Below are 26,205 nucleotides of genomic sequence, written 5' to 3' on the forward strand. Positions count from 1 at the left end.
AATCGTCAATAAGTCATGGTAGGGAATTTGCATTAGACTTGGAGCTAGTATATAAGAGCTTTTTACATATGGGCTATTTCAACGATATACCCATCTGAAATTGCTGCCTGGGAATACTCTTTGCCCAAAAGAAATCGTAGCAACATGCCAATGGCAATCCACAGGTATAACTTTTAATTATACCACTATTAATAAAATTTAATCACTTCAATACGCGGGAATTAAAAATCATGGAAACTTAAAAAACCGAAGATCTGAGTCTGACTGCAGGAATTAGATTATGATTGGAGGGGACCAGACCTAAATGCTGACAGAGAGCAAAGAACTTTCAGGCCTAGCTAGCTCCATATAATAGGAACATCGAAAAATGGTTACCGAACATGGTGTTAAGTAGGTTTTAGTACAGCTATCTTCTAAAATAGATTGAATATATATTATTATAAAATATATTCAATATTACAGGCTATTACAACAATACATAGGTTACAGTCATTTACGATCGCATGCAAAGTTACATAAAAATGTTGATTATTACAAAATCATTGCAGTATTTTAACATTAAACTACAGAATAAATACATGAAACAGTTTTGGGGACTCTTAAGAGCTTCATAACAAAAGAAACGAGGCTGCGGCACGACTGTAGGGAAGAAAATTGGCAGCAGAAAAGTAAGGGTGAGGAAACAGGAAAGAATCATATCCAAATTCTAATTTCACGTTTCCAAGCAAACTTTTCCCTTGAAACGAGAAGAAAACACATTCAAGTCACGTAAAATCCTCAGGGGAAAAGATAACCCTTATATCCCCTTTCTGGACTCGCGGTTTATCTCAGAAGATAATTACGCTCACACAACCCGACAATCCCACAGAGTATCGCAACCCGTCGGACATAGTTTCCAACACAATCACTCCCTTCGAATTCAGTATCCGAGGCGCGGTCTGTTTAAACCTAGCGACCCGCGACGCACACATCCGTCTCCCTTAATACTCTTTTCCTACCCTAGTTCCTTCACTTTCTAACGAGTCTGCAATCAATTCTCATTGTTAATCCAGATCAACAGCAGAAAGAACCAACACACGCTGTACGGAGACCAAAGAAGGAGAACGAAGGATAAGATAAAAGGAGAAAAGGGGGCGTAATTAAGCTCACAGCATAAAAACAAAACGGGAAGTAACTCAGATCGGCCAAAGCGATATAAAAAAGGACGCAAAATACAGCAACGGCGTGGTTATCGAGGAAATGACTTTCCTTCATGGGGAGAAACAAACTTGCCGCCCAACCAGATCCAAAATAAAACGCTTAATGATTCACAATGGGATAGCATAATGATAACTATGCTCCAAATTGGGCCTTAAAAGGCCGTTTTAATAGGAAAATCTGATCGCAGTGAGTCGAGAATAATCTCTTTTCCGGAGCAATATAAGAGCATTCAACGGAGAAAACACGGAGGTCAAAGACGGAACAAAATATAAATAAAGAGAGTAGTCGTAGATGAAAATACAAGTCAAGATTAGCCACCAGAATAGGGAACTAAAAACCTACTTAAGTCGGTAAACACGTGGAGTAAAATTTAACACTGTTATTAACACTTCAGGAATTTGAACGCGTTTGACCATACTGTACAAGATGTCATTCATACGACTGCTAGACACGAGCACGAAAGACTCGGAGAGATCCAAGCGCCATCCTTTCACGATGAACACCATTGTAAAATGTATGATTGTTTCCAATGATCAACACGAAGTAATTTAATTTCCTAGCCTTTTAAATTTTCATACTACTATAAAATTGAGACCTAAAGGTAAACCCTTGCCGCTACTTTTCTTCCTATTAAACTCAGGAACGGATATTAAAACTATTTCAGAGAGTAGCGGATGCGTTAATGCATAAATGGATAGTTTATAAAGGTGATACGAATACCTTTTACTTACTTTTTCACAGCGAGATCCTTAAATATTAAAGAGGGGCAATAGAATGCGAGTAGTTCGGGCTACAACGACTGAGAATACTACAACAAAAATATAGAAAAAAACAACGAATAACGTCCGCAAAAAATTCTATAAGACTTAAAATATAAGGTCTGCGGTGGTGAACTTCCATACCGATTGAAGGCATAATTTACCTCCCCAGAGAAATCTTTCGTCGAGTCGTTCACACTAAGAGCTTCATAAAAAACGGTGAGTGCGTAATTTCTGGCTTCGACATTCTCCACGGACGCTAGTTAAGCCACTCACAACCGCTGAGTTTTCCGCTGCTATTACCTCATAAAATCACAATGACGCCGAAGATGGAAGTGACGTAAAGTTACAATGCATTTTTTATGAACGAGATTAGCATGCACACAGCACGTGCTAGGATCTGAGTGGAATACGCATGGCACGAATTACCCAACGGGGAGCTTAGACAACCCTGTTAAAAAAAATCCGCACAGATTCCTAAGAACTTTTTCTACAGAATTCCTTATATTTTTATACATAAATTCTTAAATTATTGAAAATTTTTTTGAAGAAATTATACAGAAATCCTTACACTTTCTGTAGAAGTTCGAGGGAAGGATGAAGGAGTTTACCAAGTAGTTTAGTAGAGTTCTACATTAGCTCTAGCCCGTTCTGTGGAAATTACGACACTTGGAGGAGGCGAGCGACATCTAAGGTCATTTGCGCCGTAAGGGAAAGGTATGGAGGGAAGGATGGAGAGAAACCCGGCTACGGCATTAGCCTGCTCATAACGAAAGGCGCCAAGGAGACCACGGCCTAACGTCTCATCCGACGGACAGAGTGTTACGCTTTAAATGTCCTCCACACATCATTCAAGTAGGAATCGGGCAGTCTTTGAAAATTCTTTATCACCGCCGGGGTTTGAACCTGAGCCCGCCGGATGGGAAGCCAACACTCTAGCCTTCACACCGACCCGATCCGCTCTGTAAACATTCCTTAACATAATTGTCTAGTAGCACGGTTAGTAAAAATTGAATTCCTAAATCGTATTTTTTTAAACTTCTGAGCGCATTTCAAGAATAAAGATATGAGAAAACTTAAAAGCAGAAAAATCTACGGGAAGGAGAACCGAACGAATAGCCTACGCCTTGAAATGAACCTACTGTAACCGTTGGACGAACACACGATCTAAAGCAACTTGTGTCCCTACACAGTAGACAACTACCATTAGCGCTGTTTCGTTTGATCAAGCTTCACAAGCATTGCGAAAATTTATACGTAATTATTGGCAACCCCCACCGACTCTATCATTGCACGTTTTTCTAATCACTCATTTGCAACAAAATCTAAAGATTAATTCCATATCCAGCTTGGAGAAATCAAACTATTAACTGCTGAGACTGGTATCTGAGGCAAAAGACAGGAATGGAGCTGGAAGAGATCAACAGAGTTGGAACAAAACTGCGAACTAAGTCACACGAAAAAAAGATTTAGGGTGGGTGAGCTGTGTCCACTCTTGGGATGATGGTGGAGATGTTCCATATGCCACGGAGAGTGGAGAAAATCGAGAGGAAGGGTCGATGAGAGCCACACGCTGCCTCTAAGAGCCTCTCCAACACCATCAATCATTTCAGCAGAAGCCCCATCCTCAAATTTCCGAAAGACCTAATTGCCAAACGGAATGCGAAGCTGCTTCCGGAAAATACCGACGAATAGCGACGGACGACGGTAGTCTAGCCAGAGGTGTTCCCCTGAACTCTTTTTTAAGTTCATTTTTGAGCTTCTATTCTGACCCATAAGGTTTGGCACAAAGTAATCACAACAGACATCACCCGAACAAAGGTCCGAGAACTATTCTCCAATGCTATACGCCGGGAAAGTCCGTCAATTAAAACAAATTCCGAAACGAAAAGAATAAATTATAATACTATACCAAACGGATGGAAAATTATTTTAAAAATCAAGGGACTTATTATCACACTAAACAAAGTGCACATATAGACAAAGATATTATTCCCACCATAATCACTGATTTAATTATAAAGTATGTTGTTGAGTCTTACCGGAACATTTATATTGATTACTGGATTTGGTACCATGTGCATTCCGGGAACAAAATTGTGAGCATCAGATCCAGCGAACGTTATGGACGCCACGTTGCCACGTACCTATATATGCGAGGAATGGCGTTCATTCCCAAGAGGAGCATTATTCATGGTAAAAGGAAGATTTATTACCTGGAAATGCTATAAATCCTTCCCTTTCCCTAAAGCTGGACCAAAAATCTGAATGCATACTTGAATCGACAAAACACCGTGCACATTACATAGCTAAATTTATATTAAGCAAAAATAAACCCCAAAACCTGACTCTTAGATCACAAATCCTTTTGGAGATATACGATAGTTAAAACAAAAAAATATAACCACAATAGAGAGCTCCATACTTGCGAAAATAAAAGTATTATATTTGAGAACAGAAAAGCGAAGTCAAACATCAATATCCATTCTTCCCATATTCTTCCTAATGAAAAATACGCACCACTCTACTAGCATCCGAGCAATTCCAATTACAAAAATCGAAATGAAGAAGGCGAAGAGAAAACATCAGGAACATGAAATCTTAAAGCGCTTCTTGCGGTTATGTTTCCACCTTGACAACCTGCTCACTATTTCTTTAATTGGATCTAAAAAATACTGCGTTTATTAAATGATATTTAGATAATTTATTAAGTGATTTTTTTAGGATTCTAAGAGTTGTCGAGTAAGGATGTCTCAAAAATCTATAGGCAACGTCGCTCGCTTTCCGTAAAATAGAACCCTGTTGCACGAAAGTAATCACGCGATTTTTCTCAACCCTGCGGCCAACGTGGACCACGAAAATTGACCATCTACACGCACCCTGCGTACACTCGTGATGGAAGAGATTGACTCGTTGGCTGTGACCCCACGCACCCTGCGGCGAAAGAGGTCATCGCCCCTAACCGAGGGAGGGAGTAGGCGAAACCTTTACCCCCTGGGGAGTGGAGCAACCCGAGAAGCGAGAGAATGATGGGAAAAGATTGGCCCGCGAGGAGCTGAGGGTGGAAGCGTGCGCGCGGAATTGGGGCGATAGAGGGCGAAAATGAGCGAAGAGGGGAGAAAAGCAGAGCTCCGAACAAAGAAGAACACATGACAGAGTCGAAACTCACTCGCCGAAAAAGAGCACGTCAGCTGAAAAAAATCCTCAAGCAATCAGACCCCTATTTTTTTTTATTCTCGGCTAAGGGTAAATAAAATGAGGGAACCAGGGTGAGCCGCCATTCTGAACTCACAAACCAACGAATTTTCACATTTTTACAAGACGCGGGGACAACCCTCAAAGAAATTTTGCCAATACCATCAGCTGAATAGTTGGAGAAATAGTTACATAAAGTTACAATGCATGACTGACCCAGGGCACATCAGATAAAATAACATACATTGGATACGTTAGCCAAAGAGGCTATAGGAAGGAGAAAAACGTATTCGCGGCTATTCGGAATAAGTATAAGGAAGAATAAAGAAACAAAAAATAATTTCTTAATTAATTCCACACATAATTCACTGAAGGAGCCAACAGAGTATTCAAGTTAGGTGTAGTGAGAATTTGGAACAATGAGAATTTAAACTCCACAAATAACGTACGATATTATTTAATTGAGAGAGTGAATACTTGAAGAAAACCATGAAATAAAACCGTCAAGCCTCAATGTTACCAATTGGATCCATATATGTGTCAAATGTCTTCAAGCTACCGCCGATAACCACAAATTGAGGTATTCGAAATAGGAGTTGATAAAAAGTCATTTGGGAAAGATTTTGATGACATAGAGGAGAGGAGTGAGTGCCAATGGCTCTAAACACGGCTCTCATAATAGATGGAAGGCTTACCCTTAAATTTTTTCGAGTGCTGACAGCTCCCACGGAAATAAATCAAGCGCTTTTAAAACGGCAGCCTGAGGTTTTTATTAACTCTACGGGGCTGGAGGAGAGACGTCTTTAAGCCATCTTTGTTTTTCATCTCAAGTCTTTAATCTTGACGGGATCGTTCCGAGAGTCGACGTGACGCGTGCGTGAAAGGAGTGAGCCTTTACGCACGACGAAAAAGGTAAACAAGAAGGGGGGCACACGGGAAGGAAATTGAAAGGCAAAACTGGGAGAGAGGTTGGACGCGCGGAGGGAGTTTATGAAAGGAGATGATATGGAGGGATTGAAGAGATGGCTATTTTAAAGGAGCCCGCATCGGTGAACACTTAACAGAGCCACCGAGATTCAGGAAAGCTTCAGAAACTTAAAAGAAAATCCTCCTAAAGCATGAGAAGCTTTCAGGACATTTTTGCTCGTCCGTGGCGGCAAAGCGGGAATATATTTTGATATTCCCACGCAGGAAGGGGAGAGAATCTCAGCCCCTTCACCATGCATTGCACAAGGAGGGATCCAGACGTATTAGCTGAACATTTTTCTAGTTGGAGCAAAGGAAATATTCGCGCAACGAAAATTTCACGTGGACGAGTCAAGATGAGGTAAGAAAAATGGACCAACTCTGATTGACAATCATGAATAACTGATATTTTTATTTCACCACAACAACATATTTAATGCAATGATACCGGTCCGGTTTACGAAAATCACGGTTCCCAAGAAAAAAATCATGTTTGTTACTATACCCCATTTTTCGTTCTATTCAAATATTAATTTAGTGTCATCAGATATTATTATAATTTTGTATCACGTTAAATGATGGTTATCCCTACAGACTCTTTAACTTTACTTTCAACGAGTAATACTGACGTAATTCTTTCTGTTGATACCGACTTCAATATAGTAAATTTCCCGCAATCGTCCAGTCTCTTTCTGTTGAATCATTTTTTCAGCTTTCAATGAAGAAAATAGGTACTATCTTTGAAATACCAACATTTAATTAGTTAGAATGGGATAAAAAACATAGTAGAAGCAATGTAAGACAATAGCAGGGATGATAATCAGGGATCATTAGAATACCTAATGGCCAACTTTATAACTCGAAACTTAGGTGAGTATAAATAATTTGAAAGAGGTTGATTAGATTTAGTGGTAACGTCTATGGGATATATGTATTCAGGAACCCTTTATAAGCTACTACCGTTACACATACAGATGTTTGAAAGAGCAAAGACCCGGGAAATGCAGATATTTATTGGAAAAGACTAATGCACATAAACTTATCCCAAAATAAACACACAGCTGACCACTAAAATGAAGACATGCGTTTGTTCAACGGTTTTCTGGCAATTCGAAGGCAGACCACAACTCCCCACTTTTTAATAGCACGTCTATATTTATCTCTGCCAAAAATACTGCATGGCGTCTCATCGCAACTGGTTACAACAGCATAAACCCCAACTGTTCGACTAACGATTAGATCCACAGTTTCGCATTTGTAATAAATGAATGAAATGGAGTGCCAAGAAACATAAATTACAAAATAAGTGGGCCACTTCCGTCAGAGAAAGAATTAGCTGAATTATTACATCAAAACTACGCATTAAACCCCAAGAGCAGTAAGAGTCATGAATAATCATTGGTATGATTTGATGCAGATGCTCACTATACATCTCTGTCTTGTAAGAACGTTTAATTCTAGCCTAATTCTATTATATTATATAGATTATATATGCGTTAAATAATTTAAGGGTTTTCAAGTATGTGTTTCATTTTAAGAGACTCTGCATCATCTTCTCCACTTCCACGGCAATCATCCCTAAGATTTCCCCCCTCTTTACAAATGCCTTGATGAGGCTGATATACAATAGAACAAGCCCGACATTTTTTTCCGATTCCTCTAAGCGTTTCAATTAAATAAAGCATCCATTCAATTCTTCACAAGAATTCTCCATTGACGATTCTCTCCATTCATTTGATCTTCTTACTCTTCAGAAACACTTCCTTTGTTCAAAATACTCTCGGCTTTGAAGCGGCTATTGTTCCTGCTTTCCTCCTGACTACCTCTGTGAAGGAAAAGCTCCCAAAGTTTATTTTCATGACGAGCTGCCTTATTTCTAAGTTTGGCTTATGGTAGAGTCTTTTATCCGCTGAATGCCTTCATTGATTGGGCTGTTGGATAGCAAAAGCACCTCACTTCTTTTTTACATACTAAATCTTAAATGAATGTATTTTACTTTTGCAAGCTCTGGCAGACTATCATACATAACTCTTTATTTCTTTACTTCAAGCCACCAACATAACTAATTAATGATTCCTTATCTTAACACAAAGTACTGACCTTCGTAGGGAACAATTAAATAGACACTTGGTGATCGTGGACAAGGGCTCAACTCAAAACTCAAGTCAAAAGCCTGCCATATGGCGGAAACGCTAAACTTATTGGACACATAATAGCGATGGTGATTGCGGGTTGTATTGTATTGTGTACCACGAGTCGCCTTTCATTTAGCAACCTATGAACTCTCCAAAGGCACACATGACCCATGTTTCAATGTTAAGCATCACCATTGGGTATTACCCTTTCTAAAGGTGTGTTTAAGTTTCATTGCAATTTATTGGAAAAGAATGCCTAAACATTGACGCTGAAGTTGTTTTCGGTTTCCCACCGGGTGAGGCTCTTCATCTCTGTCGTCGTTTCGATGGCCGTGTCGTCCATCGAAACGTCGGCAAAGATGGAGAGCATCACCCGGTGGAAAACCCCAAACAACATCAACATCATCATCATATGCGGGGAAAGCCTCAGATCTTCCTTCATGCCAAAATATTACCGAGGAACGGGTTTCGTTTTAACATGCCCAATGAAATATATCGCTGAGAACACGTTTGAGATTCAACTCAAGATTGCACCTTACATTTACACCGGATTGAAACGCTAACAACTTCAGCAAAAAGCTGAAAAGGCGGCACACAAGATAAAAGTTACGTAATGCGTTATTTGGATGCCCTCATTTCTACTATTATTTTTTTTCTTTTCTTGACCTAATTTAATATATAATATGGTATTTCCTGGAGTATAGGTCATTTAAACAAAAGTTAGCAGCCAACGTTTCGATTTATTTTCTTAAATCATCTTCAGGGCTATGTTAGAAAAAGTGTGAAACAATATAAAATACAAAGAATAAGACGATACACAATATTTATACATAAAGAAGGAACAATAGGTTTTTTTTTTATAATACAATATAATTTAAAGAAATATGTATATATAAACATATATATAAGAACAGAATGGAATATACAAAAAATTTTGACATACCTCTAAACTTTGAACATATTTATTTATGTTTTGTTTCTAAGGTATTGCCACAACCTAGGTTACCATTAATTTTGATGTAAAAAAAACCCAATAGTTCCTTCTTTATGTATAAATATTGTGTATCGTCTTATTCTTTGTATTTTATATTGTTTCACACTTTTTCTAACATAGCCCTGAAGATGATTTAAGAAAATAAATCGAAACGTTGGCTGCTAACTTTTGTATAAATGACCTATACTCCAGGAAATACCATATTACTCATTTCTACTACGCAGGCCGAGAGTATAGCGGCACGTACAGTCCGGAACCAGCTACCGGAACGCGAAGCGAGGATGCTGCACACTTTCAGCTTTTCCACGGTCGGATTGGCCAATGGAAGTCGGAACCCATACACTGCCGTCGGCGATGATTTAGTAGTTCGCGCATCCCCTTCGAGCGGCATCGCTGACTTCCATCCACTTCCGGTTACCTGGTGGAGAGAGCTGAAGGCGATATTTTCTACAACGCAGGGAAAATATCATAGCAGGGAATTCACTAGCCCCGTTTTATCACAATCTCAAGCGCAAGTGAGAAGACGAGGTAATATCCGAAGACTGCTCAATGAAATATGGACCTTACCGTCATACTTATAAACCCCTACCATACCTACCAAGTTGTCCATTCAATGTAAAAGCCGTTTTGGCTGTTTTCGAAATATTAAATAAATAAAAAGGTCTCCAACAAAAAATTACAATAAAGGGCTATCATAAAAGAATGGTGCGATTTTGACCTTAGTTTAAATCAAAACAGAATTACTGACTGTTTATGTTTATTTATTTCTCGAACTTGTCGTCCCAAATAGTTCTTTTCTACATAATAGACAAATTTCAATATGTTCGCCCTTACAATTAGTCGCTCAATAAGAAAGAAAGCTGGCGTCGACGTTAGCCTATTCCTGAAGAAAGGGCCCAAGGGGACCACAGCTTAACGTCCAATCCGACGGACGGAGTGCTGCACAAAAAGCTTCCTCATCAAGGAATTCGATTAGTGATCGGGCAGCACCTGAAATCTCTGCGACCTTATCCCGACTATCTTCCCATGAATTACTGAAACAGTATCATTCTTTTACGATAACTCTGTAAAAAAAAATTCCAACTCGTAGAGGCTAGATGTGATAGAGCGAGTGACCATAACCCGCGAAAACTGCGGAGTTAGAAGGTGCCGTGAAACAATACTAGTAGAAGAGCACTTTAGGATGCTGTAATTAGCGAACATCTAAAGTACGATTAAACACTGTATTTACTGAGCAATTATTAAGTTGCATTGAATTTTAATAGATTGGGAAACACGCAGTTATCAAACTTCCGAAGAGTAAAAGTGCCCACAACGACCTTCGGCACGAGTGAATTATAACGTTATTCCCACACAAAAATCGGCTGAACGATTCCTCCAATTCCGGAAGAAAAGGTGAGCATCAGAATAAGGTCACTGATTATATCAACAGCTGGCCACAGGCTAATATAAAGATCGTTCTAAATATATATCTTTGACACTTTGTAATATAAAGGAAACACAGAATAAGTAACTAAATAACAGCTTTTGGATGCGATGGTGGTTGGCGTAACATGGTGAAACTCCTTCATGATGCACAAAGGTTAAGAAAAGGCTTCGCTGTTTCACAAAATAAAATATATTTGCGACCGGTTTCGATACAGCGTATCATCATCAGATTTGTTTGTTTGATCATCAGATATGTTTTAATTTCAAATTATTTTACGCATTGTCTAATACCAAAAGCTGTTGCACAAAGGTTAAGAAAAGACTTCGCTGCTTCACAAAATAAAATATATTTGCGACCGGTTTCGATACATCTGATGATGATACGCTGTATCGAAACCGGTCGCAAATATATTTTATTTTGTGAAACAGCGAAGTCTTTTCTTAACCTTTGTACAACAGCTTTTGGTATTAGACAATGCGTAAAATAATTTGAAATTAAAACACTAAACACAGATCAATTAATAGCCGACGAAGTACGGGCTAAGATTAATTACGTTGATTTTTTAATGGTGAAACGCAGCTCAAAATGTTATTGGTGAGATTCAAGAGAGACAATATTCATTCCACCACGGTAAGTGCCGCAAGAAAAATTCAGTTGCCACTCGAAACATCCTTAACGTAAATTATTTTTAAATAAAATCTCTTGTATATTTCAACTTGGTGAAAAGTAAAAATACAGACACAGCTTCAAAAACATTCACTCGTAATACTAAATAATAGAGGGATAAAATTCCTAAAGCAGAGGGAATAAATTTAAGACCCCGGAAGGCAAAAACCAAATACGTTTTACATGAGTTAAAAAATTATTTTGACATGAAAGTGCCCATTAGCATTCTAATTGTTTCGATCTTAGCGTCGTAAAAGTCTACAAAAACATAAAAGGGACATACTCTCACTCCACAGATTACTCTTTCACCCCACAATATTGACGACGACATTCGAGAGCTAATTGGTAGTTAAATTCAACGACCGCGATGCCATTAAGGAACTTGCTGCCATGAAGAGCGCGGACGGTATCAACGGACTAGAGAGTCTTCATGGTTTGAGTAATGAAGCAACAAAACCGTGGCGTATTCTAAAAAAAATGATCAAATGCGAGCAGAAAAAAGCATCGAAGCTCGCAAAAAAAAGACCGTCTTGGAACGGTTCCACACGTTGCTACCATTGGAAGCCAAAATCGAGGCAATCCAATCGGTGCGGCCAGCAGAGGAGGAAGTTGGAAATATCCACCAGTAGATAAATCAACTAACAGTAACATCACAGACACCAAAATACAACCTGTTTCTCCATTTCAATTTTGATTCGATAAAAGAATGGAGGCCGAAACAATCACGACGAATTAATCACGGAATTTGTTTAAAAACACAATGACATCTTACATCTAAGTCAACATACGGTATTTATATACATGCTATATATCGGGATCGTACAAATTCAGTAATGTAGCAAAGGGAATGATGAGGAGGAATTGCTATTTTTATTCTACCTTTATATATTATATATAAATAATGCTAGAATAATATATATTAATACCGGAGAAGACAGTATACAAATACTAGTGTCATAAAAGTCACTGCAGCAATAATAGTAGGAGTTAGCGAAGTGCAAAATGAATTATTTCTCCACTAATATAAAAAATAAACCGTACATAGAAATTCCAGGAAAGAATATCGATTCCCAGCGAAGTTTCAAATCGCAACGCAAGAAATTACTAGTAAGTAAGTATATTTGTATGCTTCAGAATAAAAATATTCGCATACATGTCTTGTGAAATACCAAATGCTTAAGCTCGATAAGCTCGTAATCATAACCGTCGCGGCGTGCCATATTTTTTCAGATTTCCTGAAAGAAATGCGAGAGATTTACCACTCCATTTTCATACTTTACGACGAATAGAGAAGTAAACCGTGATTTTAAAAATCTAGAACTACACAATCGGGAATATTAGTGAAATATAATTTAATGGGGAGATCACTTGATCTTTAGTTATTATAATAAAAATATTTCACCCGAGCCATCGAATAATTCACCAAAACTCTGAGACATAACATTTGCATACCCTCACCATCAATTTTTACTATATCGAAGAAACTGACTCCTGGTTACGATAAAAGCTGGAGGTGCAATTGTACAACAAAGATATTTGAAACCATTAATTCATTTATGCTTCAAAGAAGACAAAACCGTTTTGGCCACAATCGGGCTCAATAATCATTAAACTGGAGTTAAAAGAGTTATGGCCTAAAATTTGGCCACAGAGCGAGAAAATCTTTTATCCTTAGGGGAAGCCCGACTTCTCCCTCCAGTTACCATGATGTTAAAGAGGCTGATGAAAGGAACTCACCGTTTCCATGCCGTTCTATACCGATACGTTGAAAGACTTATATTTAGCGGTTACGGAAAGACATTATGGGCAACCACAGGAAGAGTTAGGCTTCGAAGACCAACACTTAATGCAAAAAACGAGCATAAAATTTACGCACGCAAGTGGTGGAGGGGGCTTGAAGAACGAAAGGATAGCAGAAGTCTGCGGTTTAAAAAATGACAAACTAACAAAACATTCGATGGGGTAGCAGTTGACAGGGAGGGAAATGCCTAAGGGCGAAGAGCGACACTTGAAGTCTCCGAAACCTACACCGAAGGGGAGGATGGGAGAGGAAAGGCGGGAAGATTGTGAAGGAAGAATGGGAACCACATGTTCGCCTGAGGAAGGGGGTTGGGGGAGGGGAGGGAAGTAGGTGGGCATTGAGCCAGGGGTGTCGGTGGTGGGGGAGCGTGACTTGGGTGGAGGTGGACGGATTACACAACTAAGCAACAAGGCCCACAAAGCGGCCGCTGCACTTAGGCATCCGGCGATGAACGACCTTTATCGCCCCGTTAGTGGGAGATTTAGGACTCCCCACCCTCTTTCCCAAAACAGGATAAGCGCATTAATTAGTAGGTGGCCACGGCGCGTACGGAGGTCAAGGGTGGGCGACCAGTGCTCGCTTCGACGCATTACTACAATAAGTCCAGGCCCTTTTCCCCAGATGTTACTTGATTAACATTTATGATGCAATATTGGAATTTTCAGGGTACCAGATTACCAGATCTTGGATACCAGAGTAGGCCCTTGTCAACATTTTCCTTTATCTCAGACTTGAAAATTGATCTTCGAGTCATCCCCGAAGTGAATTTTGCCTGAGTTAAATTTCAGATGAAGAAAAATGCTGATAAGGATGAACTTAGCAATCTTTGCAGATTTCAAGATGATAGTCCATGCATTAGAAATTGTAAACAAGTCAGAAGTCACGACAACTGGCATTTGACTTTTATTTAGTTTTATTTTCTCCCTGTACTTGTTTAAAGATTTTTCTGGAGGAGTAAACCCCCAGGAACATTTTCCTGCTTCTCAAATACGAAAATTTTCCAGGAGAAAATAGTGAGTCAAAATATTCATGTTTTATAAAAAAATAAATGCTGACAATGGTCTACCCCACAAACCCTGAAAATTTGAAGATGACAGCATTAATTTTAAACAAGCAATACACCAGGGAATAAGACCATTGAACGGGATTATTTTGTCATTTGTGTGACGATTTTCTTGTGCAAAACACGTATTCTTTAACTTTTCTGGGCATAAAGATTAAATCCTTATCAACAGTTATCTGTATCTTAAGTTAAATATGGTGCGTTAGAGAAAATACACACGACCCATTATCCCACATCTCGAACGCTTCACGTTTTGTTGCGTAGCCCTTTCTCAGCGTTCACGTTTCTGCACATTAAGTACCTTTTTAGTAAATATTTATAAAATGTTGACCAGTGCTGCTGCTATTTGGTAATTTTTGCATCGTGTCGCTCAGTCTTCATCAGCGTAATAAATATTCTTTCGCCGGTGACTAAGGCTGTAAGGAGAGCAAAAAAAATCAGTCACATTCCCCCGGATTTTTCTACTCGCCCACATTTCAGGAAAAATGGCACCCCAGACATCGCGACTCATAGCCCTTCCTGAGGGAAGTTTTGACAAATCGTTTTCCGTGAAATTACACGTCCTCCAACTCGAATAAAGACACTCGAGTTCCAGATTTCGTCCGAAGTTTCATAACCTGGCAAGCGTGTGGCATGGCAGGACGGCTGGGGAGAAATAATCTCACGCGGATGAGAAGGAAAGGGTGACCCGGGCAATGGGATTCAAACTCGTAAATCTAAACTTGTCATGCCCAAGAGCTGGCAGCGGCGTGAATTCCACTCAAAAAAGCAACGAAAATTAAGGTTCCAAGTCTTGACTAATTATTTCAAGCGCATGAAAGAAATTTCGGAGCATTAATTTTCTCTTTCTAATTAGAGAATATTAAAATTTCACGAAATGATAATGGGATTTTGAGCACATATATAACAGCTAATGGTATCAAATTATTACGCTACTGCTGACCACCGCTAATGCGTGCCAACTCATATGGTTTTTAAATGGAGCGTTGGAACTCCCTCACGAGGTAGGGCGAAGATCGTAAATCTATCAAGGAGAATGTCAAAAATACCCCCCAAAAAACAAACTTAATTTTAAAAACACTCAGATACAATATCCTAAACACTTCTTTTATGGTACCACGAAACATAAACCCACATTAACTGCTTTGTAAATTAAACAGCGCAAATTTAAGAGGGATTACAGAGGATTAAAGAGATATCTGCTACGATTGTATTAAGCTAGAAGAGTTGCAACTAGAGTACAAGCAAGACCATGTAGATTTCAACCGTGACAGCTTCACCAGAACTACGTAATGCATTATAATTTTACACAGCACGGAATTAGGAACTGAAGTCAAACAATATCTCGATTAATTACCGTTAAATCTTAAAGTATAGGTAATATTAGAAATATTCTGCAATTAACTCATACCGGAGAAAATATGTGACCGGATCACCTCAAGCACACAATTCCATAGAGGCGTAAGGTAATCTCGAGCATATAAAAAAAGCACTGCAATCCAGCACACTTAGGACTATTTTGGGATAAGATATATCAAAGAAAATACACAAAAAGGTGCGATAGGGATAATTAACTTTTTCCAGTAAAACTTGGGATTCAGCACGAGTGATATTGGAAAATTGCCCAATTCATGTAAATATGAATAATAACTAAGTTTCCAGAAAATCACTGAGAGCGGAGTAGTTCTGAGGCGGTGAGAGTTTACTGTCAATTACTGATGCAAGAACTATTTTGGAAACCAAAGACCTTTGGTAACATTTTTTCCATACTTTCCACAAGACTTCATGTAACACGTTGTGGCCTGACTCGAAAACAACATTTTAGAAAACTCAATAGCATCCCCAACAAAAAAAAACACGTAGATAATGATAGTGGTACTTTCAGTAATAAACTTTCTTTAGGGAGCGATTATAAAACATCAATTTATTCTCTTTCTATTGCTATAATTTATGAGAAAGGGATAGACGCTGTTACATTCGTAACCAAAGAATATAGATCCACATTTTATGAATCTGGAGGAAACATCAAAGACGAACAACATAAAGCTAGACACTACAACAAGAGATTGCAACCGGGCGGGCGCAAAAATCAATAGAAATATACAATATGGTTTCTGCTACACTGATTCGACATGAAAAAAGGATAATACATTGCCATCGTAGGTAAAATTTTGAAGAAAGAAAAGAGATCATTCAAATTATAATGAGAGAAAGATCGTTCCGATTTCGACGTGAAATATGACGTTTAGCAAGTATTTCAACAATAAGACGTTTACCCACAACTCAAAAGGTTTTTATTTCCTCGAACCAACCATTTGAAAAAAATCTTCCATCGCCTGAAGTTGCAGCAAAGGAACTAAATTAATCTCTCAAAGTTGAAAAAATTGTAAGTATAAATGCCAGCCCACCACAAAGAGAGCATAAAAAAATGCTCGGCTCAATTTTCCTCCTTTCTTCCGGCTCACACAGTGACAGCCCGGGTGGGCAGAGAAATTTCAAGGAAGGGAAAAAATCTAGTCTAAGACTCCAGACGGGTACTGCTTCCGTTCCATGGGAAAAAAAGATTTTATTTTGAAAAACGCATAAAGCAGTCCTTCCAACACAATGCACTATTATAGGGGACGTGGGAGGGGTAACACAACCCCTAAAAGTTGATTTATACACCATAAAACCATTTGGTACAGCACGAAAAGGAAGAGTGTTCACCAAACGAGAAGGGACGGAAGATAAGAAAAGCATTTAAGGGCATGGAGTTGTGCCGAGAGCATTCTGGTCATGAGTGCCAAGTTTCACCACAGGATATACGTCAAATTGAAACAGGCTCCCAGCTGAACAATGAAAATATCTCGAGAAAAAAGTTATATTTGCTCCCAAGGGGTATTTAAGAAAATTTGAGATATGCAACAAAAATTCATGATGGTAAGCGTTTATGGATTTATAGATGACGCCTGAAAATATGAATTGAGGTAAAAATATGGGGCTACTTCGAATGGTATATTATACTCAGTAATTCTTAGTTTCAAATAACTATAAAATATCTTTCTGTATGTAGGATATCTGAGAATCCAATCGTAATATGTCACAACAGAATTCACCCATGACCAGCAGGAGGTTAACTTGCTCAGGAAGTACTTGATTACACTAATTTGATACTGACTTATTTCGTCAGTTACATATTAAATAGTTATCCTTTCATAAACAACATTATATATAGGTTCGCTCAACGAAAAGGTAGACTTAGCTTGAGGACATCATAAAAATACCAGCACTAACTTAAAACAGGCAATATGCGAGACTACAAAGGTCCCTTTCCAATATTTTCTTCGATTAGGTAATTGCCGAAGACAAATAGTTTGCAAGATGTTCAAACAATATGCCCCTTCTCCTACAAAGTGAATTCAGGGTTTAGAGAGTTTTCTGAAGAAATGGAGCGGATGCTCTATCGGGAGAGTAGCCAGTAAATGCGAACGCCAGTGGCCAGTGACACACAGTCAGATGGGGGGAAAGGTCACGCAGGAAGGAAAGACAGGAGTGGTAAGGTGACATTTCGGAACCGAATCCCGAACTTCATCCCATAAAATTGAAAAGGCGAGGAAGAAGGGATTGGAAACGTGAGGATTTTCGGGCCCAGACACAAAAAATCATCACTTCCCGTGTTATACAGGGAATTTATCTTTCATTTTATGCATCTACTTTTCTGGTAGAAAGCGCTATATGTTACAAAGTCAAAGACACGTATTAAAATTTTCTATTTCGCAATTTACTGTCATAGAATTAAAAACAATTGAGTTTCGAGAATGTAACTCTCCAAAACATTTTCGCAGATCTTTTAGGTGATATGAATACTACCTTCTCTGATAAGTTACACACTTTCAGTCTCAAATAAGTAGCAAATAAACCACAATGAAGGATATTTATAGAATTGATAATTTAATTGTTAAAATTGTTAGCGGTCCCATCGAACTGCATTGGAAACTTCACATGCTGAGATGCCGAACACGAAATCAGGACACTCACAACTGAAGAAATTACTTCAAAGATCATTTTAAATATTATTTTTAATTATAACACATTTTCCTAAAAAATATCATGTGTTAGCCAATCTACGAATATTTTTGTAAAATGGTATTTTGATGCTACTTAAACAAATGGCATAACAAAAACAGTCAAGCAGGTATTAATTGACATTTTATGTGAGTAGGTATTGTCTGACATTTTTTTCTTTACGAGGCTGCTGAAGCAGCTGAGTAAGATTGAAAGGTAACGACTATGGTCAGAAACAGACGGGAAAAAAATGAGAAGGCAAGAGAAGGAAAGAAAAGACAGGGATGATGGGGAGACAGCTGAGGACCAATTTCCGAATTCAATCCCAATGGATTGGAAGGGGAAGGAAGAAAGGGATGAGGAAAGGGTCAAGCTGGGTTGGCAAGGTTAACGCTTCTGACTTCGGTGACAAAATGGAGATTACCTCCGGGATGAAGGGGACGCTGTCCTTCGTGACAATAGAGTTCTAAATCATTTTCTAAATTTGGTATGGCTAACAAAAAGTTATCTGCCTTTTTAGAAATGTTCCAGGCAACTATAAGAAAGAGGAGAAAATTTTGCATATTTTTCGAATTGATATTGAATTAGAAAAATAAATTTCTACGTCATCATTCCAGTCACAAGTTCAAGAAATAGCCATTCACAATCGCAAAGGTTTCAATGACTTCCATCATCATGCGGGGTTGCTGACAGACTATTGCCATGATTTAAACGAACATATAATGCACTACATAGTTCTGGATCACTGAAAAAAATATCTCTAATTCACAACTGGAGATGGAGAAAAAATGATGAATAATATTATTCCAGGAATAAACCAGCCAGCTGATTTTAACTAATAATAATTGATGAAGCTTATTTTAAATCTGATATGTTTGAGAATTTGAGGAAAATTATTTTATATATTTTTACAATGAAAGGAAACTGACCTGATACTATATACACGGCTAATTACATATATCCCTCAAATACAAATATGAAGTCAGAGCGACACAAGTTCTTATGACTTACACGGAGAGAAACTACGGAAAACCAAAATGATATCCTTCAGAAGAGGACAAGTGTATTTGCAGTGTTGAAGAATAAAAAAGGTAATTCCCAACCTGAATCACGAGTTATTTTCATGATGCCCATGTTCGGCATAGAAATTCATTGCTACAATAATAAATGAACAATTTAACAATATTCATCAATTAAAATTTTTCGAATCGCGAATTAAGCAAGGAGATGAGTGAAACTGACCACGTAAAAAACACTTGAATTGAATTGTGGTGATTACGGTGGGAATTTATGTCTTTACCGATTTAAATACCCATCTCTTTACGATGTCTCTCTGATCGTACGAGTCCTAAGCTGAATAGGACGCCACAGGTCAGTGACATACAGTTGCTGACGGCAGGAAGGACGGTTGATGACCAATTCCCGAAATTCAATCCTGCATGAGACGGGGGGAGGGAAAGAATAGGGCAGGGGATGGATTCATACGGGATCTGAAACGTGAGGCTTTCCGCCCTCGGACACAAAAATGGGTGCCGCCATCCTCGGAATTAGTGCGGGTATTTTCCGGCCACAAATCCCTCTAGAGGATGGACGACCGGGTCACCTCCCTCGATGGCGGGCGGGCATTGCGCCCTTAGGGATGCTATCCCACTCAAACCTTCCCTTGCACCGCATATAACCCCTACAAAAAACTCCTTGACCGAAACCATGGCAACAGCATGTGTACCCCCAGCATACCCCTAAAGGCGGCTCAATGAAATCGCACCGCCACCGTTTGATGTCGGCGTTTTAAGGGTCGTTTCCTCGGATTACGCCCCCTCCCCCACAGCGCCGGAGGAGAAAGGAGATAGCCGACGCTGCATCCGATGCCAGGGCAACTCCAGGATTAAAACCCTGCGGGAAGCTCGGCCGAGATCGTGCAGCGAGGCGCCATCTCGTATTTATTGCCCCCTTCCTTAACGAGGGAAGCGTAAAAACAAGGCCTCAAATCTCCTCGAGTCTTTCGCCCTGGAGAACAAAAAACTGAAGAGATGTTGAGGGAGGCAAGAAACCTACCCTCCTCAAATTACGTTCTATGAGGTAACAATCTCCCCCCGAAAGGGAGTCCCAAGCTAAGGCCAAGTATATTAAACCCCAGCTCTCAAAATCCGGATAAGAATGAAAAACTGAAACTAGCTGGCGTCTCGAGCACATTATAAAAGCAGAAATGTAGGAATATACACAACACAACTCTACATACCGGTACTGAAAAAACACAGCTAAGTAATTTACAAAATTTAGACCAATGCGTGACTTCTTTCTTCACATTTAATATGGTCCTAACACGGAAAAAATGGCGAAGAATTGCAAATCCTGCAGTCAGAGGTTGTATATATTAAATTTTCAACAAGATGCCGATGATTTTTTTTTCGAACGAGGAAAATAAGACATGGAGGTTATATTGAGACATTAAATTTCACAGTAATCCACTTTTTTAGACCTACGCATGTAAATTATAATACTTTCCTCTTCAAAGGTGAAATCAATAGGTATTTCCCACCACTGCCGCCAGTCGAGCTTAAAAGGTGTCATTATCAGTCTTTACCACACATAAACCTTGACAATTAAAGAAAATTATGCAAGACGGATCGTGACTGTTTACTATTTCTTGAAATGGGACGAAAACTTTGCCAAACCCAGCGTACTTATGTATCAAAGTGGTTTCCAAAAGATTGAGAATTCCGATGTCCGATTTGTAAAAGTCTGTAAAATTAATACGACACAACAATGTCATCGCCTGTTCTACATGAAGACCAAATAGTTTTCAATTAACCTCTATTATTCATCGTAAAGCAAAATTAGCTGTTTCAGTACTCACAACATTCCACAAATAAAAATCTTAGAAAAAATACATCTACACTTCATATTGATGATGAAGAGAGCACATTCACATATTTTTAGCATTAAATCGCCACGAGAGTACGGCTCAACTAGGATTCTCATTATCTCCCCACACCAACATATTCAAAATCGAAAGTAAGACCATTCGGTTACTACTCGAGCCATATAGTCATTAAGACTGGTAAAGAGGCGAGTAACTGCGTGAAGTGGACTTGTAGCAAAAAAGGGAATATAAAGGAAATGTTAAAATGAATCTGAAAATTCTCCTAGTACGCCAAAATAACCCTTACCACCACAACATAGGAGTTTGATAACAAAGGCTGTAAAGTAATGAAGTTTTGGATGGTACCTAACTTCATGAAGTTGACGGTTTCAGGCGTTACTTTATGGAAGTTGCTCATGATGACTGAAAATTGTACTTTGTTTTTCCACATATATTTATTTACACGCGACTGCGGTTTCGAAGCACTGGGTCATCATCTGGCGAGGAGTACAATAAAAGATCGTCTTATATATAAACCAGGTTGTGGGAAGGGGGGAGGGGTAATCAAGGGTAGGGGGAGGTTGGGAGGGAGTACCTAACTTCGCTCTCCTAAGCAAGTAATCCCAAAGTTACACGTAAGCCCACTACAACCATGAGGCAAGGCAAAAAATAAATTTTTAAGCGCGCTAGCACGGTTTAAGATGGATCCTATCACAACGCGGGAAGAGACTTGGTCACCACGGCGCCCGCCATCCCAGGGCACACGTCTAGGGGGAAGAAAAGCGATGCCTCCGGGCTACTCCCATACTTGGTGGAGAAGAAGAGAAGATGATCATTTCCAGTCGGCCTCCCACTCCTTCAAAGCATCCGATCCCGAGAATGAGACGCTCGTTTAGGAACGAAAATAGGAAGGAGGGTAGCGGAAGGACGGAAGGGCTCCTCTGTGTGACTACCACTACCACTACATGGTGTGTGGGGTGGAGCAGACTGCCCGAATGGGAAGACACAGCAAAGCAGGTGGATTCCCCTGCCAAGTTCAACATCAGTCTACGTGCCGAACCGGAGTGGTGAGACGGCGGGGGTCGCGTGACGGGCGGTGAGTAAAAGGGGGGGGGAGAGGGGCGGCGGGGGTCTCGTGCTCCCGCTCCGTGTGCCGCACTTCCCGCTCACGTGGCGGAGACGCAATGACCACGCGGACCGGGGATCAGGCGGTGGAGTGGAGAGGGATGGGGGGGGGGGGGGGGTGTGTGTGGAAGGCGGATTCATCAGGCGAGAGGCATTGTGGTTCCCCAACACCATTTTCCCGCACGGGGCGAACACAAAGCCCTTTTTCAGCCGGACTGTTTGGACACCTGAATGGATCCCGTTCTCAATACGATAGAGCTGGTCGAAAATAGGTGTGCTGCAGGTGATGCCACATGACAGTTATTTCACCCTAGAATGCACAAATGTATCCTTGCAATCGAATGTTGCCCGTTTTCCCATTTAGAATTCATGGTAGTTGACAATGCTTGGAGGGCTTGGACTGACTTAAACTGATTTCGTACACGATGCAAACTAACTTCCAACGCGATATTAACCCACGTTACCCCGCATGTGCAACAATGAACCTCTAAAATTATAATACATAACTTTATTTCATTCGTATAAAAAATATATAGCTAAATTTTTATTCATGTATTCATGTATTCAGAATCAGTAATACTAGAATGAAATTAGGCACCTTAGAAGAACGATGTGGTTGCCATCCGATACATATGACAGCACGTAAAAATAACCATCTCAGCATTCTATGCATTATCAACAATACTTGGAAGATAAATTACTTTGATGCCCCATGACAGTTATTTCATCCTAGAATGCACAAATTCATCCTTACAATCGAATGTTGCCCGTTTTCCCATATAAAATTCATAGTAGTTGACAATGCTTGGTGACTGACTTAAATTGATTTCGTAGACGATGAGAACAAAACTTTTTTATCACATTCCCTTATCGCAACACGCCAATCTCACCTTCTCCCTCCCCTACACACTATTTTTTGTGAGAATATCGAACGTGAATAACTATGCTACTTGAAAATAAGCTTAATAGCAGTATTTAAATTCATGAAAATACTTCCTCCGTATTAAGCTTATTCGAGGATATTCAAGGGGGATTGTTCAACTATCGCAAATAGCCCGCTTCGTCCGCGAAACAGATAGACGATGGGAGGCAAGGAAAATAAATATCGAAAAAGAAAGAATGAAATACACCACGTCAAAGAGCCAAATATGATCAGAAGGGACGTTATCTAACAAAAACTTTAGAAGAACGTTGAAAAATAGATGCGAGACCTACGAAGACGAAAAACATTCTCACCATGGATTTTAATGCAGCTTACATGATTAGAAAATAAATTACAAAAAAACAAGTACAAATGGTGGTAATGAGTTATCTAGGTTTGGCATTTAAATAATTCATCAACTATTACCACCAACGTATTCGCTCCTTCATTCGGTCGTCCTCTCGGAAGGGTACAACAAAATTACAATGAAACAGTATTAATGAAATTATATTAGTCGTTGTATAATGAATAAATATAATTTCATTGTGATGTTGCTGTACTTAGGCCTGAAGATGCCAACATAAAGGATCGAAAAGTTGGCGGTAATAGTTCACGAATTATTAGCTTAATGACCAAACGTCAATAACTCATTCCAATAAAGAAAGATCAAAACATAATTTAGAACATTTAAGCATTATAACTAATAGAAGCAACAAAATCTTTCGGATACACATAAATGCAGCAAAAGAATTATAAAAGAACATTCAAGTCTACCTAGTCGAAAACTAAAATGAATGAAAATGGAGATCTACGGGGTTCCACAGCAGAAAACATTTGTATCAAGGAAGAAGGTTTGTATGCGGGCAATTTACTGAGAGAACAATAGGACGTCAGAGAGAATAAAGCTGTTCTTCTAGAAAAGGAAGCTCCATCCGGTCCACATGGAATATTTCTATCCACAGAATGCCAAGCGCCAATGACAATCCTGAATGGCTGGGAAACCTTTATTTTAACATGAAATTAACATATGAGCAGCATTATACACTCATAAAAAATTATGTGAACGATGTAATGGACGCTGTTCGTTGTACGCGAGAAACCTCAGAGAATCGACGGATTTAACCATCATATCGAAGCTTGTTTTAAATTTTATATGATAAAATACTTGCAAACGGGGATAAAAATTACATTATCACCCAGGCACCACGGATATGAAATGCTAATAAGCACAATGACTCAAAACCGAAGTTTTAGAGAACAGGAATGAGGATGGCGAACGGAATTATAGGGGAACAAAATAATTTATTCCACGAAATCCAGAAACAATAAACAAAGAACAACAAACAAGAACACATATTTAAGTTTTACATAAAACCAGGGATAGAAAGAGAGGATAATACAGCAGTGAAATGGGAAAATGAATCAACGTAATAGTGAATATTGAAATGGTTCCCATTTCGAATAAAAGAAGCGGGAATTTCTTTTCTCAAGTAACATTTATACATTATCATGAACTTTAAATATGAAAACAAGCGATAGTCATGAGAAAATGTTCTCACTAAAACAGCAAGAAACCCAGGTAACCTTGAACACGCATTATGAAATAGTAATTCTTCATAATGCGCGCCTAACAGATGCTCTTTTCCATGGCAACGAGGAAGGCGAATAGCATTGTTTTTCCTCACGTTTCTTTAATACTACGCCAAACATGGACATTAATTTCGCTCATCACTTCCTCCGAATGTCCGACTGCGTCATACTTAATGTGATAGCGGCAATTTTAAAGAGAATAAAGTTATTCACGCGCATATTTCAGGTAAATAATAATAAAAGGCCGCGAAGGAAAGATTATTGCACCAAGGAAAGCTACAAGTGAAACTGCAAAACCCCACGGGGCTGTTGTTCGTGGTAAATTTATCATTTTGTTCCATTAAAGATGCATAGAATTGAGACGAGGAATCAGCGAAAAAAATTACTGCGGGTTGTGGTACCCAACGGAAACATGACCAACTGAAAAATCTGCCCCGTAGCCGGTATAACAATAAAACGGCCACAGGAAGAAAGGGCAAGGTGAATCACAAGACAAGCGGTCCTTAAAGAGGGATTCACTGAACACAGGATATTGCAGAGTGCGGATGGAAATGTTGGGGGATCTCTTGAATACTGCATTTCTATTCGGAGACGAAAGCGCTGAAGCGCACGAGAGAGGAGCATGGACTGAGTGGATGGTTTGAGTGTTTCATAGTCACGCGCCGACACGCAGACAGCTAGCTACACACCTATAGGGGAGATGAGCGCTGTTTATAATTAGAAGCGCACGCGCCACGGGCATGCTCCCTCGCTCCCGTGTCCCGCTTTCCACCGCGCACACAAATCGCTCCCGGCGCTCAACCCGTTGACGACGGACGCGCACACAATGGACCTCCCGCGCGTCTCCAGAAGAAAGCGGATTCTTCTTCCTGTTTTAACCCCCCAGGCACAAATGGAAGTGCGAAACAAAGACTTATGCCACAGCTGGATAGTTCGGACACATGAATGATCAACATTTATCGTAAAGGAGCTTTCCGAAACTACGTAAGCTCCCTCAACTTCATTTCCTGAGCAGCGGGCGCCTTGGGCATACGTTAAGGAATTGAGAACTCCTCCTTCGTGGATGTTTCATTAAGTACTTGTTATTTTTGCACAAATAGATAGAGTGCACCTTTTTTTTTAATTTGCCTCTATTATTATTATGAATTCAACTGATTAAGGTAGGTATCCATATAGTATGTAAGAAGTATTCTGGCAGTCTCCCCCCTTCATGGAATTCCCTCCTGAATTCATAATTAGGCCTACTCATTTTCATTCTATCTAAAAACATATTCTTTTCCTTCCTCGTTTACCCAACACCTTGCCCTCTAAGAAAGTTTTCAGCATCCCCTCCCCGCTTAGTACTCGCTCGATCCATATCTTCTTAGTATAAAGAAAATTACATCTGAAAAAATACTGAATTAAAATTTAGAGAATTTGAGAGAAAGAAAATGTTAATAAGTAACTGCCCTGGA

At 39.4% G+C, this 26,205-nt stretch overlaps 1 protein-coding gene across 3 annotated transcripts in view; it reads right to left on the reverse strand.

Annotated features, from left to right (window-relative positions):
• LOC124168180 (endothelial PAS domain-containing protein 1-like) overlaps nucleotides 1-26,205 on the reverse strand; it is a 515,843-nt gene that overhangs the window by 195,030 nt on the left and 294,608 nt on the right. The gene's annotated exons all lie outside the window — the stretch shown is intronic.

The sequence above is a fragment of the Ischnura elegans genome, chromosome 11, assembly GCF_921293095.1.
Source record: "Ischnura elegans chromosome 11, ioIscEleg1.1, whole genome shotgun sequence".
In the NCBI taxonomy this organism is placed as follows: domain Eukaryota; kingdom Metazoa; phylum Arthropoda; class Insecta; order Odonata; family Coenagrionidae; genus Ischnura; species Ischnura elegans.